Below are 19,463 nucleotides of genomic sequence, written 5' to 3' on the forward strand. Positions count from 1 at the left end.
CTGTATCGGGATAGAAGACATTATTTTACTCTTTTTAGTTTGAATTAAAAACGTACATACATACATACCCAGCGGTAACAGGCCCTGCTGCCACAAACTGCCTCAATTCCTTTGTGTTTTGTGCTCGGTTTCTCCAGGTGAGCTACCAGATCCTTCGCCAGGTCGTCCATCCAGCGCTGCCTTGATCGTCCTACGGGACGTCTGGGTTTTACTTTCCCCTCAAATGCTTCCTTCGCCTTTCTTTCTTCTTGCATACTGCCTACATTGCTTTCTCACAGGATCCTTTTGCTCTTCAGCTTCTGTTGTGCGAGTACTGCTGGCTGCATCAAGAGTTACACTTCCTTATTCCTTCATTCATTAACAATGTATTACATTACAACTTACTTTATTTAAGTAATTATCTGTTGTAGATAGACGACGTAGTTTCTGCTTAGAGTACCGTAAATTACATTATCAGAATGCATTATGTAACTGTTTATCAGAATAACCGTTCTGCTGCAATACGGTTCTTAGGTGTAGCAGCTCACCTGGTAGACTATCAGGAGCTGAGACCACATGTTCTCCACTCAGACATACAGCATTGCGCAGAGTGATGACAGCTCTTGGTATGCAAATGTAAATGTGAGTCGGACTGCGGTAGACACTGTATCCCAGTGATCCATTAGTTTTTGTTCTGACAACATCTTGAAACGTCCCCTTAGAGCAATTATACATGACTGTGCTTAAACTGACACACAATATTTTTAGCGCAACGCTATCTGACTTTCAATAATCCCTACAAAAGATTGGCCCTGACTAACATTAACCTATACCTTTCACAAAACACTTACCTCACAAAAAACTTGGTTACTCGAACTACTGCAATACAGCGAGCGCCACTACTGGCAGCTAAATAAAACATTCAGACTACTGAAGGCACTAACTACTGATAGGCATAGTTAGCAAATGAAAGATTTTGATAGAGAACAAACAATGTATTTACCTTAATAGTGTCGAAAAGTCACAATATACGTAGCAGTTCATGACATCCAGTCTTACAAATTTCAAATCTCCGCCATTTCTCTCCTCACATCCACCATTGCTGGCGGCTCACCTCCAACTGCGCAACGCTACGCGCTGTTAACATCCAGGTGCCCAACGCTACAATAGCCAACAACAATGCAAACCAGCCGCAGACTGCACACAACACAGCCAGTGATTATCATACAGAGCGCTACGTGGCGTTACCAATATAAATAGCTAAACAGCCTACTTACATAGCCCCCATACTCCCCACAAAATATTTTACAAATTGTTTTGGGCAGTGGTCAATAATGATTTGATAAAATTTTTGATAATTACAAAAACAAAGAAATCAAATGCACACACTTATTGATACAATGTTGGTCAAAAGCTCAAATTTTCTCACAGTCCATAAAGACAGTCCTGATCATTCATCACAGTAAAATTGCAGTGTTTTTCCCAAAGTCTGAGCAGTAAAAGAAAATGCACACGGAAGTAGTGGATTTCCATGCAGTCTTGAATAAGTAGTGTTGTCCTTCCAACGGAAAGACAGTGCTGCCTCTCGACATGCAGACAGGTAATGGGCCACAACAGAGCAAAGCCACAGCAGAGTCATTCAAAGTTTTGAAGATTATTGGTAGGTAGGTCATCACAGAGTAGACCCACTGTAGTCCTGGTAGAGATTACGGTATTGGTTGGCCACCAGAGGTGCAGACTCACTGCAGTCCTTGTAGAAATAAGGGTACTGGTGAGTCAGCGAAGGTGTAGACCCACTGTAGTCCTTGCAAAAATAATGGTATTGGTGAGTCATCAAAGATGCAGACCCACTGTAGTCCTTGTAGAGATGGCCAGCAGCCATCTGTTGTGACTGTGCAGGTGCACAATCACCATTGAAGAGTCTTGCGGATAATATAGCAAGTCCATAACCACCACTTGTGCACTCACAAAGTTTTTGGAATTGTCCTTAGAACCAGAAATGCTGTTATCCAGTCCCTTGCTGAATTATTAACACACGTGCAAACACTAACAGTCCCTACTTCTCACATATTGTCCATATATTATGACCAACAGAAATGTGTGCAGTGAAATGAATGCTTATAAGTTACTTAATTTGATGTACTGGTGTCCATTACAATTTTATAACATGAGAATACAATTACAAAGGTACAGAAAACATCATTAAAAACATAATAATTCAGATAACATTTGTAGCAATACAGGCATTACAAAAGAATCAGTTACATGAATTATGACATAAGTAAATACATAAAAGGTCATAATAACTTTTGAAACATCAACTTCACAAATGAGCATTAAAACAGAACAGAATAAATAATGTCTAAACATCTTTACAAAGAAAATAACATAGTATTTGAAAAATTCTACAACATAAATCTTATTAGCTAAACACATAAAGACAGGAAAAAGACAAATACACAAGGATACATAAACACATAGCGCAATAATACGAAAGGAAAGACAGGGTTCGTTTTCAGGGTAACATTTGGTACTGCAGTCCAACCCAAATCTTCATTCCATTGATCATTCGTCTTATTTTAACATTTGTTTCCACCAAAAAAGTCCTTTTCAAGCATGCTTTCAGTATTTATATGTTCACATATTTCTTACCTCATTATTTATTTTCCATTATCTGACCTCATCATTTATTTCCAAGAAAATCCTACCTAAACCTGTTGTCCCTAAACCCTACATTTTTTTTGTTCATATCCTCTTTCAAAATACTTGTTTGGCCAAACCATTTTCTTATAGCTTCTCAATGCATTTCTTCCAGTTCATCACAACTTGTTCTCTTATAAGGCCTACCTCATCTTAAGCTAACTTAAATCTACTGAGCTCAGATGCTAAACTAAGGGACAAGGCAATGCAGCAGCACAAAACAATTAACACAAACAGCAATGACAAAAAAATGCAAATTGGCAAAGCAAGCAGCAATATTACAACTAATATAAGGCAATGAGCAGCAAACACGAAAAATAAATCAGTAGTAAAACTGGCTTAACAGAGTAATGCAAAGTGAAATTTAGTAGCACTATGCCTGGCAAACAGCAGCAGCAAATGCAAAAACTTATATCTAAACATGACAAAGCTCAAGCAGAAAAATTATTACAGTAAAAATGGCCATGTTTAATACCTATGTCACATCTCAACACTAGGGTGATGCATTACCTTAACTTACACTACTAAATAAGTTACCCAGTCATTGATAAAAATTATGTATGCAATTCCTATGAAGGGAAATGTCTTTTTGTACTCCCTCGCTGTTTTGAAGTAGATTTTAAAATGGTTATTTACTTGATCTGTAGGCATAAAATATCTATATTAGTACATCCATTAAATTTTATTTTAGCCAATGCTGCAGTGCAGATAGAAACTAGATATTATACGAAATGAGCAAATATACACTCCTGGAAATGGAAAAAAGAACACATTTACACCGGTGTGTCAGACCCACCATACTTGCTCCGGACACTGCGAGAGGGCTGTACAAGCAATGATCACACGCACGGCACAGCGGACACACCAGGAACCGCGGTGTTGGCCGTCGAATGGCGCTAGCTGCGCAGCATTTGTGCACCGCCGCCGTCAGTGTCAGCCAGTTTGCCGTGGCATACGGAGCTCCATCGCAGTCTTTAACACTGGTAGCATGCCGCGACAGCGTGGACGTGAACCGTATGTGCAGTTGACGGACTTTGAGCGAGGGCTTATAGTGGGCATGTGGGAGGCCGGGTGGACGTACCGCCGAATTGCTCAACACGTGGGGCGTGAGGTCTCCACAGTACATCGATGTTGTCGCCAGAGGTCGGCGGAAGGTGCACGTGCCCGTCGACCTGGGACCGGACCGCAGCGATGCACGGATGCACGCCAAGACCGTAGGATCCTACGCAGTGTCGTAGGGGACCGCACCGCCACTTCCCAGCAAATTAGGGACACTGTTGCTCCTGGGGTATCGGCGAGGACCATTCGCAACCGTCTCCATGAAGCTGGGCTACGGTCCCGCACACCGTTAGGCCGTCTTCCGATGACGCCCCAACATCATGCAGCCCGCCTCCAGTGGTGTCGCGACAGGCGTGAATGGAGGGACGAATGGAGACGTGTCGTCTTCAGCGATGAGAGTCGCGTCTGCCTTGGTGCCAATGATGGTCGTATGCGTGTTTGGCGCCGTGCAGGTGAGCGCCACAATCAGGACTGCATACGACCGAGGCACACAGGGCCAACGCCCGGCATCATGGTGTGGGGAGCGATCTCCTACACTGGCCGTACACCACTGGTGATCGTCGAGGGGACACTGAATAGTGCACGGTACATCCAAACCGTCATCGTACCCATCGTTCTACCATTCCTAGACCGGCAAGGGAACTTGCTGTTCCAACAGGACAATGCACGTCCGCATGTATCCCGTGCCACCCAACGTGCTCTAGAAGGTGTAAGTCAACTACCCTGGCCAGCAAGATCTCCGGATCTGTCCCCCATTGAGCATGTTTGGGACTGGATGAAGCGTCGTCTCACGCGGTCTGCACGTCCAGCACTAACGCTGGTCCAACTGAGGCGCCAGGTGGAAATGGCATGGCAAGCCGTTCCACAGGACTTCATCCAGCATCTCTACGATCGTCTCCATGGGAGAATAGCAGCCTGCATTGCTGCGAAAGGTGGATATACACTGTACTAGTGCCGACATTGTGCATGCTCTGTTGCCTGTGTCTATGTGCCTGTGGTTCTGTCAGTGTGATCATGTGATGTATCTGACCCCAGGAATGTGTCAATAAAGTTTCCCCTTCCTGGGACAATGAATTCACGGTGTTCTTATTTCAATTTCCAGGAGTGTATATATAAAGCAACATATGAAACGTCATTCACTAGGCAAATGTCGTCTCCAAAGGCAGAAAAAATCTCTCAACTAGAAAGACAATAGATGTAAAATGTTTCTCTTTGTGTCATTTGGCATTTTAGTAAATATCATAAGTTAAGAGCTCCACAGTGTAATCATATGTTTTCAAGTTTGAGTGGGTCGTATTTGCGATGGTTTCTAGAAAGGAATGTCAATAGCGAGGTTAATGGTCTCATTTTTTTTTCTCCACCTAATGGCTTTTTCTTCAGGCAGGTGGCACAGCTGGGCGCTCACGGTGCATGACGTGAAGGTCACTTAGCTTTTGTACCGAAATATTTATGACAGCAGCGACAGTCTCATATAAAAACTTCACAGCTGCAGAATTTGCGTTGCAAATGTATAGAAACAAAATCTTATAATCATAACAGTGTCCAAAAATGTTTTCGTCGGCATTGTAATACCTTCACATATTTACACATTTCATAATTCTTAAAGTACGATTCTTGGTTTCCAACATCCTTTTCCACAAATCAGAGTCCCTAACCACTACTAATTATTCCTTACCTTATTACACAAATACATATTCGTCGACACTTCTTCAATATTTCATCATAATAAGTATGTAGCATAATCCAATTCCTCATATAGCATCAGCTTATTGATCATAAACATACCTCAACAGCATAATACACATCATCGTCGTAATAATAACATCATAACACCTCAGTCAAATCTCAAAATCGTTGTAGCCTCCTCAAATAATTTCGAAACCTAAAAAGATTCTCTGCCCATATCAATAGTCTCATCTACCTCAAACGTACTTTAAAAATCATGATCTTATACCAAATACATAATTCAAAGCTCTCGTAGTATCACAATGGTTCCGAAAAGATATGAAGAGTTCACAAAGCACAGACATAATACAATTTCATAAGTGTGAAATTATCCAACTGTGTAATTGTGTAAACATGAGGCACTAACATAGTAAAAAAAATTTTTGTTTCTCTGTAAAATAATCAGATAGCTGTGTAATTCAGTGTTAGAGAAATATGGCACCGATATGTACAGTTGTATAAGCAAATACCAATTAGCTAGGGCTCCTTGTGCTTGCCAAACACATGGTACACAAAGTAAGCGTGTACCCCCCCTGAGGATTAATGTAATTATACCCTCAGGTGTTACAGATTACAGCAATGGAATGAAATGTATCACGGAAAACCTTTTTATCGTTGTAATTCAAAAATCTTTAAAAATAAATGATTTAAGTACAAAATTAATCACTCAAATACGTGTACTGTAGTGTTAAACTGTGCATCTTGTTGTAAGATAATCTCTGTGGAAGTGTCGTTGTTATCGTCCTCCGAAAGCTAAGGTCTACAGAAGCCAATGTACTTACCTCATGATAAACAAAAGTGAAATGCTTTGCATATAGATATCTTAGTTAATACGCTTATTGCCGTGATGAAGAAAGTACTGTGCTGTAACGTATTGTTGTGCTACGGAAAAGGCAGTGTCATTGTAGCTATACCACAAAAGTTACTACTAAAACATGTTTTACTTTCCAGAATAATACAGAAAAACTGTGCAGATATAAAACAGAAATACTGCAAAAGCAACATTGTAAATTGTCACTCATAGGTAGCGTCGTGATAAAATCGTGTAGCTGTCACATAAACTAACCACTGTGTCACCTGGTATCTCACTGAAAGTACTTTAAATCCAGAATGTATTTTCAAGTAAACCAAAATGTTGCATTAAAATCTCATTAGCAGTACCAGTATATGTTCTAAGTATGTAAGCCTTATAGTCATTACGATATCGTGCAACTAGCAAGCAAGAATGTACACACACAATAACACTGTGACATCTGTTCACTATAACAATGCATTTGTAATTTCTGTTTAAATATGTTCTCTTGGTTCTTGATTGGATATTTAACTTCAAACATTGTTGCAAGGTAACAGTTTCTAAGTTTGACAATGCATACTAGAAATGTGAAATGAAAAGTTTTATGGCAAAGACAAAGTTAAAAGGCAGATTATCTTTCAATAAACGGTTTTACATGTTAGATGTGGTGTAAACCTTTACTCTTCCTAGTACGCAGAGTTTCAACTTCAACATAGTTATCATGTTGTATACGTCAGTAAGGAAAGCTAAAATTTTTTTTCAAGGTTAGTGTGTATGTTACTTTTCTCTGACCCAGCCAGCGCACATGGCTGCCTGCGGTGCTGGCTGCTATCTCTTTGTTGGCATGTGTCGTTATTGGGATTAGGAGAGATTAGGAGACCTAACTTCTACAAATTCACCTTGTCGAGAGTGCCCTGCTCTGTTTGAATCCCGCCAGTTCTGATGGAATTCAGGTTTGTCGGTAGTTTACATAGTTTGTCGGTCATGTGATGGAGAATTTCTCCCAGAATCGTAACTGCGCACTGAACTGTTGCGTCTCAAGTTATTCTGGCTTCCTTGATAATAATTGTTTTGGTTTCCATATTGTCTGTTTCTATAGTTATCTCTGTCATATTCATAATTACGGAAGTGCGATCTTTCTCTGTAACTATTACTCTGCCAGTGGTTGTCATATGGGTGGTGTCTGTTTTGTTCACGATTTGCGTTGTAAGAATAGCCTTGTAGTGTCCAGTTACTTTTTCTTTCATAGCGGAATTGTGACAGATGTGATCTGTAATTGTTGTGTTCCTGTTTTCGCGTTGCGCGATTGTCAGTGTCAATTTCTAATTCATGTAAGAGTCCCTGAAAAGCTTCAATGTGTCTTTGCAATGTACTGCCAAAATAATATGTCTTAAATGTTCAGGTAATTTGATTAAGCAAATGCGGATGAGTTCTGAGGGGCTGTACGGGTTTGACAGGTACTGTTTCTTGTGCAATATGTCTTCAAAATATTTCACAAGACTGGAAAATTCAGATTGTTCGAAATGTTTCATCATTATGATGCTATGTTTTACTCGGCCTTGTGTAGCTTGAGACCAGTATGCTGAGAGGAAGGCATGATAAAATTCTCCTTCACTGTGATAATCGTGAATGACCGATTGCATTCTTACAGCTGGTTCATTCTCTAAATAGCCACACATAAATTCTAACCTGTGCTCTAATGACCAGTTGGGAGGAAAACGATGAGGGAATTGATGGAGCCATGCTTGTGGGTGAATGTCGTTGCCAGAACTCTTACATGTTTTAAATTTACGTGTAGTAATGAACAGCTTATAGTCAAAATCATCATGTCGGCGAGTCGCATGTCGGTCATTGTTACGTCGTTTCGGCGGTTCCATTTTAAAATTCGATGCACCTTGCCAATTTCTTTCATAATTTCCAAAGTGTCCTGTGCTATTATTTTGTGGTTGTTCCGTATTTCTATGTACCTCTTCCCGTACTGGAGCGCGAGTGTCTCTGAAATATGTAATACTTGTATTACTTGTGCCAACTGATCTTGTACTTCCCGGATTTCTCTTTTGCACTGTGTATTGATTTGATTTTGATTTTGTTTGAATTTTCTGATTTGTTCATACTCTTCAGTGTCCGTGAAGGCTACAGGTCTTGTGTCATTCAGATCATCATCTACCTTTGTAGATAACTTAGTAAACTGATCTGAAAGTTCGGCTACTTTATCCGATAGTGAAATTATTTCCTCTGTGTGTTTTTCTGAACCAAGTTTCAGAGTATCCATTTGTGTTGAAATCGTATCTATTGTGTCCTTTAAGTTTTCCTGAGTTTTTGCAAGTTGCGTAACTGAATCGGTACATGCAACTAAGTCAATTTTAGCTTGCAAGGTGTCGTGATTTTCATGAACAATAGTGTGCAGTTCCTTTATGGCTGCTTCGTGATTCTGTAATACATTTTCATAACGCGAAAAAATAGGTTGGAAATGCTCACAAATTTGTGTTTTTACGTCATTACAGACTTTTTGACATTTCGATTCAATGTTATGTAACTCAGTAGTTAAATCTTCACGTGTTTGTTCAGGTGTGGTGTCTAACTTCCGAAGATTTTGTTCCATTGTGTCTAACTTTTGAAGATTTTGTTCTACTGTGTCTAACTTTTGAAGCTTTTGTCCCATTTGTTGTATTAATTGTAATAACAATGCACTGGTGTCTGAAACATGTTCCTCAGTGCTATTCGGCAATACATTTGAACCGGCAATATTCGCATTTTGAAAAGCAGGAAATGTTCTTGACTTATTTGAGAAAACGGCGAGGACGCAAAACCTGAATCTACAGTATTTGCAGGATTGTGTCCAGTCATTTCTGATTGCTGAGGCAAGCTCTTGCCGACCGATCGATCGATAATGCTTCCCTGTTCACTAATTGTTTCACTGCCTTCACCATTATTTGCAGCCCGCTCCATTTCCCTATGCACAATTACCAAATTACTACTTTGAACGTTAGTTAATTCATTACACGGTGGCGCTAACACACTGCTTTCGTCTTCACTGCCATTTCTCAGTTTACTTTGGTGCCTAGTATTACGTTTTTCACACGCCATTATTGTCACAATATTTCACACGACAACACAGAAAAACACAATTTGAAGATCAAAAATAAGAGAACACATTAACATAGCACTGAAAATAATATCTAGTTCATTGCAAGCGCAGCTGCGAAATACTTGGTGTAAATCTACATGAATGCCACAACTCTTTACTGTACAACAATGAAAGACTGCAACTACAAACGAGATTCTCTCTACATTTATGTGCTAGCAATAAACAAAAGCTACACTAATTACAAAATTTACAAGAAAAAATCAGAAGATTCGAGTGAGGTATCCTCGGCTAAGGGTCGACATATGAAACGTTCCCTTAGAACAATTATACATGACTGTGCTTAAACTGACACACAATATTTTTAGCGCAACGCAATCTGACTTTCAATAATCCCTACAAAAGAATGGCCCTGACTAACATTAACATAATATCTAGTTCATTGCAAGCGCAGCTGCGAAATACTTGGTGTAAATCTACATGAATGCCACAACTCTTTACTGTACAACAATGAAAGACTGCAACTACAAAGGAGATTCTCTCTACATTTACGTGCTAGCAATAAACAAAAGCTACACTAATTACACAAACTACAAGAAAAAATCAGAAGATTCCAGTGAGGTATTCTCGGCTAAGGATCGACATATGAAACGTTCCCTTAGAACAATTATACATGACTGTGCTTAAACTGACACACAATATTTTTAGCGCAACGCAATCTGACTTTCAATAATCCCTACAAAAGAATGGCCCTGACTAACATTAACCTATACCTTTCACAAATCAATTAACTCACAAAAATCTTGGTTACTCGAACTACTGCAATACAGCGAGCGCCACTACTGCCAGCTAAATAAAAGATTCAAACTACTGAAGGCACTAACTACTGATAGGCATAGTTAGCAAATGAAAGACTTTGATAGAGAACAAACAATGTATTTACCTTAATTGTGTCGAAAAGTCACAATATACATAGCAGTTCATGACATCCAGTCTTACAACTTTCAAAACTCCGCCATTTCTCTCCCCACATCCACCACTGCTGGCGGCTCACCTCCAACTGCGCAACGCTACGCGCTGTTAACATCCAGCTGCCCAACACTGCAATAGCCAACAACAATGTAAACCAGCCACAGACTGCACAAAGCACAGCCAGTGATTTTCATACAGAGCGCTATGTGGCGTTACCAATATAAAAAGGTAAACAGCCCACTAACAGTCTACAGATAGTAAACTGTCACGTTTTTCCATTTTCATGTAGAACTGCGCATTTGAAAGGAGCAAATTCAAAAGCTGCAGAAACACAGGCAGTATCTCTGATCCGGATCACACTACAAATGTATCGGCAACATATCGCCAGGAGCAGGAATGATGGAGAGCTGGCGACAGCAGTGATTTCTCCTTAGGGGTTTCTATAACATAGTTTGCGACGATGGGATACAGGGGATTCACAATGGGGACACAGTCCACTTGTTCAAAATACTGACTATTGTATAAGAGTTAGGTTGAAGTAACCATATGTTTAAACAATGCCACAATGTCTTTCCCGAACCCGCTGCTAAAATATCCCGATGGGTCTTGTATAGAAACTTGCATCAATAACGTTTCAACATCAAACCTCAACAAAAGGTCAGACGGTTGTAGTTTAAATGTATTCTAGTGTCCTACGAAATCCTATTAATTCCGAACGTCATTGTCACATTTACCTACGAGAGGACCCAACCGCGAAGTAATATGTTCAGTCAAAAAATGTCACTCACTACAGGCGATTGGGACTCACCCTTGTAGATCGTGAGGTATTTGGGAAATCACAGCATGTTGGCAGTGGCCCTTGTTGAGTCTATTGTTGTTCTCTGCGTCTTGCCAATCATATCCTCTTTACTGGCGAAATGTATGATCGTCGAGCTTTAAGTAATTTTTTGTTTTTTGAGTTTTTCTTAACTTGATCTAGACTATACAATGAATTACAGTAAACAATTAAAGAAAATTTATACAAACTCTCGGCGTTTGAGCATGGCATTTTCTTTAAAGGTCCGTTCATGTATTTTTAACCGATTTCTTCCCTGCGTCATTTTTCTAATATCGGACTTCGTGAAAAGGCAGCACCCGAAGACGACGGAGGTTCGAGCTGAACGACTTTTCGCTCAAAAATACGGAACCTTTTGCCATACCAAGTCAACCAACAATCTCACAATGACTAAAAACACTAAATAAAACATACATAGGTTAGTAATAACTTTATTCTGAAATAAAAACACAATTAAAAGTACAAATACATTATGTGATTACGAGTGCCGTTTGGTTGCAACTCTTAAATAAAATATTGAAATATATGTAGTAATGATGGCAGTGTGCCACATACGTCCGATCTGGAGGTTCGAGCTAGAAAACAAAAGCTGACGCTTCCTCTTTCACCAATAATATGACGATCAAAAATCTTCAAATGTTTCCGGCGGCTACATACAATAGCCATACAAAAACGGCTCTGAGCACTATGGGACTTAACTTCTAAGGTCATCAGTCCCCTAGGACGTAGAACTACTTAAACCTAACTAACCTAAGGACGTCACACACATCCATGCCCGAGGCAGGATTCGAACCTGCGACCGTAGCAGTCGCGCGGTTCCAGACTGTAGCCCCTAGAACCGCTCGGCTACCCCGGCCGCCCAATATTTATACAGCCGTGGACTATATCTAAGGCTCAAATTATTTATTTCATTACTTATAATTACGTTTTCTGCGAATAAAAGCTCAGCATGCAAATGTGCCTCTAAAGAGGAATGCATCTACCTTACTGTTGTACTCAGTTCATGAGAGCAGGAAGGCATTCTTCCCCTTGTTGGCAAGTAGAATGACGAGGTCCTTGTCTGCACCAAGAGGCAGTTCTGATGTACGTACCTCTTCGTAATGGACGCAAAATTAAAGAAAAATTAAGACCCTCTCTTAGGATGTGTCGACGTAGAAGACATATTCGACAGTGTAAAACTGTAAACTATACAGATGTTAATGTGACCACCGCCTGTGTTTGATGTCACCCTGATTCCTGGTATCCAGGTCAATCGAAATTTCACTGCCTTAATCTCTAAGTATACACTTACGTTGGGGAAGTATGTAAACCTAAAATGCAATTAGTGACCAGGTTTTGGACGAGGGGAACGGCCATTGTATGATTCCATTACCTACCTTCCCTGTCACAAATACCTGTTTCTTAACCTTAGAAGACTTATTGCCTACACCAGTTCAAATTTTACAGGGCTGGACAGGATACTCTGGTACGGATTCAAACTCACACATTTTCTTGTAAAAATCATAGGACAAGACACTAACAGCCGCTCCAGTGTCAGAATAATAGTAGTGGGAATACCACTAGTTGAGGCCAAGAGAATTTTATTGGATGAAGAACGACATTGTGTGTTCTCTTGTAACAGTTCATCAGACAAGTTTTCGTCATGATTATATCTTATGAGTAATCCTGGTTGCTTTGAACAACTGTCAGGTACATGATCATAGTGCCTTTTGTATCCCACCTTGAAGGAGGCGCGTGGGTCTGCTCTTGAAAACTGAAGGGTAGGCCGAATGTAGGATGTGAGTAGGAGCAGGAAAAGGTGAAATGCTTCGGTACGGCGTATTGGTTATACCTCTTTTACTGGTGTATGGACATATACAACTGATAATACTTAGCTTTAGCTGAGATGAGCACGTAGGTGCGAAGCCGTACATCAATCAAACTTAACAGCAACCAGTAGTTGGACAAAATATATTTTAAGTAACTAAGTCTGTAATGGCTAGCCCCCTATGAAGCAGAAACAATGTTGCTACGTCGTCTCCTTGCAGTTAAACGGGGAGAATCTGGAGCTGCGCTCGTAGAGCTGAACAGCGCCGGCTAGAGGGCGCTGTCGTTGGTGTCGGTATCGTAATGCCAACCTAGCAGAGCGCACCTACGTTGTGGCAACGTAGTTATCGATACCACAGTGCCGTTGCAAAGTGGGTCTGTCAAATAAAAAATTTAAATTGAAGTCGCCCCAAATTCTTCCACAGCCCCGACTTGGGACACAGTAGTGACGGATTTTAGTTTGACGTCGTCACATTTGTAGTGGGTGCAGGCACAGACGGAGGTGGAGTATCACTAATTACTTTGATAATATATTTGGGTATTGTTTCTTCCAGTCTCCGAACTGTGGCGGTCGGTGCGTTTTCATGTTTTGTCTCAGCTGCGGGCTTGTAGATAATTCCAGTTCTGAGTTTGCATTTGCGGCGGCGGCATTTGCCACTGGCTTCTATTACTGTTTTGCTGCTGTGCTTTTAACACTGTGCAGCGTAGTTGTTGTTACTCCACGTCCGTTGCTGGTTTGGTGGGGATCGATGGTTATTTTTGTTTCTCTTGAAATCTTTGCTACCATTCTGATAGTTATTATTACTGTTGTAACTGTTGTTGTTGCTGTGCGGTCTCTGATTTGGATTGATGCCACTAGAGTAAGAAGTGTTATAATTGTTGTCTGTGCTGTGTTGAGCATGTTGGTTCTGTTGTGCATATATATATGCCACTAGAGTAAGAAGTGTTATAATTGTTGTCTGTGCTGTTTTGAGCCTGTTGGTTCTGTTGTGCATATATATATATATATCCCACTAGAGTAAGAAGTGTTATACCGGTAATTGTTGTCTGTGCTGTGTTGAGCATGTTGGTCCTGTTGTGCATATACATTTGCCTTTTGAAGCGGTTGTTCTGTTGGCTTGCGTGTCGGACGGCAACCGTCGCGCCTGAATTGGGTTGGCTACCCTGCGTATTTTGCACGGCGCTAGTGTACACATTATATCAATTGTTTTGCCGTACGGAACGTTGGTCTTCGTAACGCGTATCAACAGAATCGAGCACTAATAAAATACTCTGTGTCGTTGTCTGGGATGCGCAGAAGTTTTTCTTTGATATTAAACTGCACTCTTGCCTTCAATGAGCGGAGGATGTCGCGCGTTGCAACCGACTCGTCAAGGAAATGTCCCGTATTTAAATATTTCTCGAAATACCGGCGCGAATTGCTGTGCTTAGGATTGAATGGTTCAGGATCCACAATCTGCCTACGACGTTGTTCCTGTACAGATTGTAGCAAAAATTTAGATAGAAAGGCTCCACAAAATTGTTCGTATGTGACGCATCTGTCGGCTGTGTCGCCTTGGATATAACCGACAATAAAAGATATCGTCGTACGGTCATTCCACGTACGAGGAAATGCATTTCTGAAAGGTTTAAGAAAGATGAAAGGGTGTACGGCTCTTTTTTCAGGTATAAATGGCTGAAATCGTCCGCGTTTTATGAGGCTCTCCTCTTCCTTGGTACTATAGTAATGCTTAGTTTCAGAATGAGTACCGAAAGGTTCAACTGGTGAATGGCAAGGAAAATATTGTTGATAATTACCACGACTGCAATGCAATGCAATGCAGGTGCGTACTGTTGTTGTTGTTGTTGCTGTGAGTACGTAATGTGTGGTGTGTATGCTTCATAAATACACTCCTGGAAATTGAAATAAGAACACCGTGAATTCATTGTCCCAGGAAGGGGAAACTTTATTGACACATTCCTGGGTCAGATACATCACATGATCACACTGACAGAACCACAGGCACATAGACACAGGCAACAGAGCATGCACAATGTCGGCACTAGTACAGTGTATATCCACCTTTCGCAGCAATGCAGGCTGCTATTCTCCCATGGAGACGATCGTAGAGATGCTGGATGTAGTCCTGTGGAAGGGCTTGCCATGCCATTTCCACCTGGCGCCTCAGATGGACCAGCGTTCGTGCTGGACGTGCAGACCGCGTGAGACGACGCTTCATCCAGTCCCAAACATGCTCAATGGGGGTAGGATCCGGAGATCTTGCTGGCCAGGGTAGTTGACTTACACCTTCTAGAGCACGTTGGGTGGCACGGGATACATGCGGACGTGCATTGTCCTGTTGGAACAGCAAGTTCCCTTGCCGGTCTAGGAATGGTAGAACGATGGGTTCGATGACGGTTTGGATGTACCGTGCACTATTCAGTGTCCCCTCGACGATCACCAGTGGTGTACGGCCAGTGTAGGAGATCGCTCCCCAAACCATGATGCCGGGTGTTGGCCCTGTGTGCCTCGGTCGTATGCAGTCCTGATTGTGGCGCTCACCTGCACGGCGCCAAACACGCATACGACCATCATTGGCACCAAGGCAGAAGCGACTCTCATCGCTGAAGACGACACGTCTCCATTCGTCCCTCCATTCACGCCTGTCGCGACACCACTGGAGGCGGGCTGCACGATGTTGGGGCGTGAGCGGAAGACGGCCTAACGGTGTGCGGGACCGTAGCCCAGCTTCATGGAGACAGTTGCGAATGGTCCTCGCCGATACCCCAGGAGCAACAGTGTCCCTAATTTGCTGGGAAGTGGCGGTGCGGTCCCCTACGGCACTGCGTAGGATCCTACGGTCTTGGCGTGCATCCGTGCGTCGCTGCGGTCCGGTCCCAGGTCGACGGGCACGTGCACCTTCCGCCGACCACTGGCGACAACATCGATGTACTGTGGAGACCTCACGCCCCACGTGTTGAGCAATTCGGCGGTACGTCCACCCGGCCTCCCGCATGCCCACAATACGCCCTCGCTCAAAGTCCCTCAACTGCACATACGGTTCACGTCCACGCTGTCGCGGCATGCTACCAGTGTTAAAGACTGCGATGGAGCTCCGTATGCCACGGCAAACTGGCAGACACTGACGGCGGCGGTGCACAAATGCTGCGCAGCTAGCGCCATTCGACGGCCAACACCGCGGTTCCTGGTGTGTCCGCTGTGCCGAGCGTGTGATCATTGCTTGTACAGCCCTCTCGCAGTGTCCGGAGCAAGTATGGTGGGTCTGACACACCGGTGTCAATGTGTTCTTTTTTCCATTTCCAGGAGTGTATTTTTATTCACTGCCAAACTGTGTGTTTAGTTGCTATTACCGTCATTGCACTCTGGGTGTACCTAATTGTGAAACTGTTCCGATTGCGCAGCGGCAGATTGTGCTGCTTGACTGACTACGTGTTTGTTGTTATCTATAAATTCCGCAGCAGTGTCGTGAACAACAGCAGGCAATTTTTCTTGTAAGCACTCGTAAAAATAAATATTTTTGCTCTATCCATCTGTGAAATTCTCTGTTTTGATGCATGAGAAATGGTTGTCAGTGCGTAGTTTTACTTCATCAGAAAACTGTCAATTGTGTCAACCTTGTTTTCGACATCGGCAATACACGTTTTTGTATCATCAGGCACTGCCTGATAAGATTTAATCTGAGTAACTACAGACTCGCATATTTTACTGATACTGTTTACTTGTGCTTGTATATCTGTCACACCTTTATATGTGTTTTGCTGTTGTAATGAAAACTCTGAAAATTTCGCGTTCAGGTCGGACACTTGTCCAGTCAATCTGTTATTTATCTCCTCAACACGGCTACAAAAACTGACGTTTGACTTTTTAACTGCAACTAAATCTGCTTTAATCATGTCGTGTTCTTATCTCGTGATGAGCTGTTTTCAAAGAAGCGCGTATAGACGTCATCTGTTGGCGGATACGTGCGTCAACGTCCTGTTTCATTGAGTCATCTGATAATGAATGGACTCCATCTGATTTTTGTTGTCAGTCAGCAGTGTTTTTGGTCGTTCATCTGTTTCATAATAGCATCAAACATATTGGCAACACTTGTGATGTCCAACTGTTCCGCCCCCGCAACGTCGTTAGACATGACGTCAGACACCAAAGTTGGTTAGGAACTAGACTTAGGCATATTACTGGTGGACGGTCTATTTTCTAAATATACGACGCCAGAATAGTCAATAATACGTCGCTCGTTGGTATTCGAGTCAACCGTAACGCCACTTTCATTATTTAACGGCATGTCAGAGTCGAGTTGCGTCTGTGATAGCAGTCTCTGGTTTTCCATCCATGCTAAATGTTTTCTGGTCAGTACCATGCCACACGTAATGCATGACACAATAAAAATTTAAACTCGTATGTGTAACCAGAATAAATGTAAAAATTAATCTCGCTGTGTGACAATCTCTGGACAAGAAAATTAACTGTCGAAAGTAGTGGTGGAATTTTGAATACTAATGGCTGGGCGCCATATTACGTCGTACAGAACTAAAGACGGTCATTTTGTGAACTGATAAAACTTTACTGTGGCACTGTGTAAATAATGAAAATAATTTAGGAAACCACGATGTAGCTTAAAATTACTGTTACGATAAAGGGAAAATTGTGATAGATCTACCGAGCAAGCTACGACAATACAAAGCGCTAGGGCAAGATTGCTGATGTAATGATGCGGTGCCTTGTATCCGCGATTGCAGCGTAATTTCAGGTGTCAACATCCATTCTAGTAATTAGTCTTACTTCAATGTATTCCCGTCTCGAATCGCGTATGTCGTTTGCAATAAACATGCAACAAAAGGAAGACAGTATATTACACGTAACAATGCGTCCAGACACTAAGTTGCCAATTTAATGATTTTTGTTTTTTTTTTGTTTTTCGCCACTAGATCAAGACTATACAGTGAATTAAAATAGTCATTTTAAGAAAATTTATACATACTCTCGGCGTTTGAGCACGGCATTTTCGTTAAAGGTCCGTTCATGTGTTTTTAACCGATTTCTTCTCTGTGTCATTTTTCTAATATCGGACTTCGTGAAAAGACAGCACCGAAGATGACGGTGGTTCGAGCTAAACGACTTTTTGCTCAAAAGCACGGAACCTTATGCCATGCCAAGTCACCCAGTAATATTACAATGACTAAAGACACAAAATAAAACATACATTGGTTAGTAACAACTATGTTCTGAAATAAAAGTACAATTAAAAGTACACTTACATTATGTGATTACGAGTGCCGTTTGGTTGCAACTCTTGAATAAAACATTGAAATATATGTAGTAATGATGGCAGTGTGCCACATACGTCCGATCTGGAGGTTCGAGCTAGAAAACGAAAGCTGACGCTTCCTCTTTCGCCAATAATATGACGATCAAAAATTTTCAAATGTTTCCAGCGGTTGCATACAATATTTCTACAGCCGTAGACTGTATCTATGGCTCAAATTATTTATTTCATTACTTATTTATTACGTTTTCTGCTAAGAAAAGCTCAGCATGCAAACATGCCTTTAAAAAGCAATGCATCTACCTTTCATGAGAGCAGGATGGCAGTGTTCCCCTTGTCGGCAAGTAGAATGACGAAGTCTTTGCCTGCACCAAGAGGCAGTTCTGATGTACCTCTTCGTAATGGACGGAAGATTGAAGAAAAATTAAGACTTTTCTTAGGATGTGTCGACCTAGAAGACATATTCGACAATGTAAAAGTGTAAGCTGTAAGGATGTTAATGTGACCACCGCCTATGTTCGACGCCAACGTGCAATAACCACTGACCGACGGAAGGTGACACTTCCAGCAGAGGAAGGTATATAAAGGGTGTCGGGAGGACAAGAAAAACAAAGCACTTGTTGAAACTTCCTGGCAGATTAAAACTTTGTGCCGGACCGAGACTCGAACTCGGGACCTTTGCCTTTCGCGGGCAAGTGCTCTACCAACTGGTAGAAGGTAGGAGACGAGGTATTGGCAGAAGTAAAGCTGTGAGGACGGGGCGTGAGTCGTGCTTGGGTAGCTCAGTTGGTAGAGCACTTGCCCGCGAAAGGCAAAGGTCCCGAGTTCGAGTCTCGGTCCAGCACACAGTTTCAATCTGCCAGGAAGTTTCATATCAGCGCACACTCCGCTGTAGAGTGAAAATTTCATTCTAGAAACATCCCCCAGGCTGTGGCTAAGCCATGTCTCCGCAATATCCTTTCTTTCAGGAGTGCTAGTTCTGCAAGGTTCGCAGGAGATCTTCTGTAAAGTTTGAAAGGTAGGAGACGAGGTACTGGCAGAAGTAAAGCTGTGAGGACGGGGCGTGAGTCGTGCTTGGGCAGCTCAGCTGGTAGAGCACTTGCCCGCGAAAGGCAAAGGTCCCGAGTTCGAGTCTCGGTACGGCACACAGTTTTAATCTGCCAGGAAGTTTCATATTAGCGCACACTCCGCTGTAGAGTGAAAATTTCATTCTAGAAAGCACTTGTACTGCGGAAACCGAGC

This window comes from Schistocerca cancellata, chromosome 9 (assembly GCF_023864275.1).
Source record: "Schistocerca cancellata isolate TAMUIC-IGC-003103 chromosome 9, iqSchCanc2.1, whole genome shotgun sequence".
Lineage (NCBI taxonomy): Eukaryota > Metazoa > Arthropoda > Insecta > Orthoptera > Acrididae > Schistocerca > Schistocerca cancellata.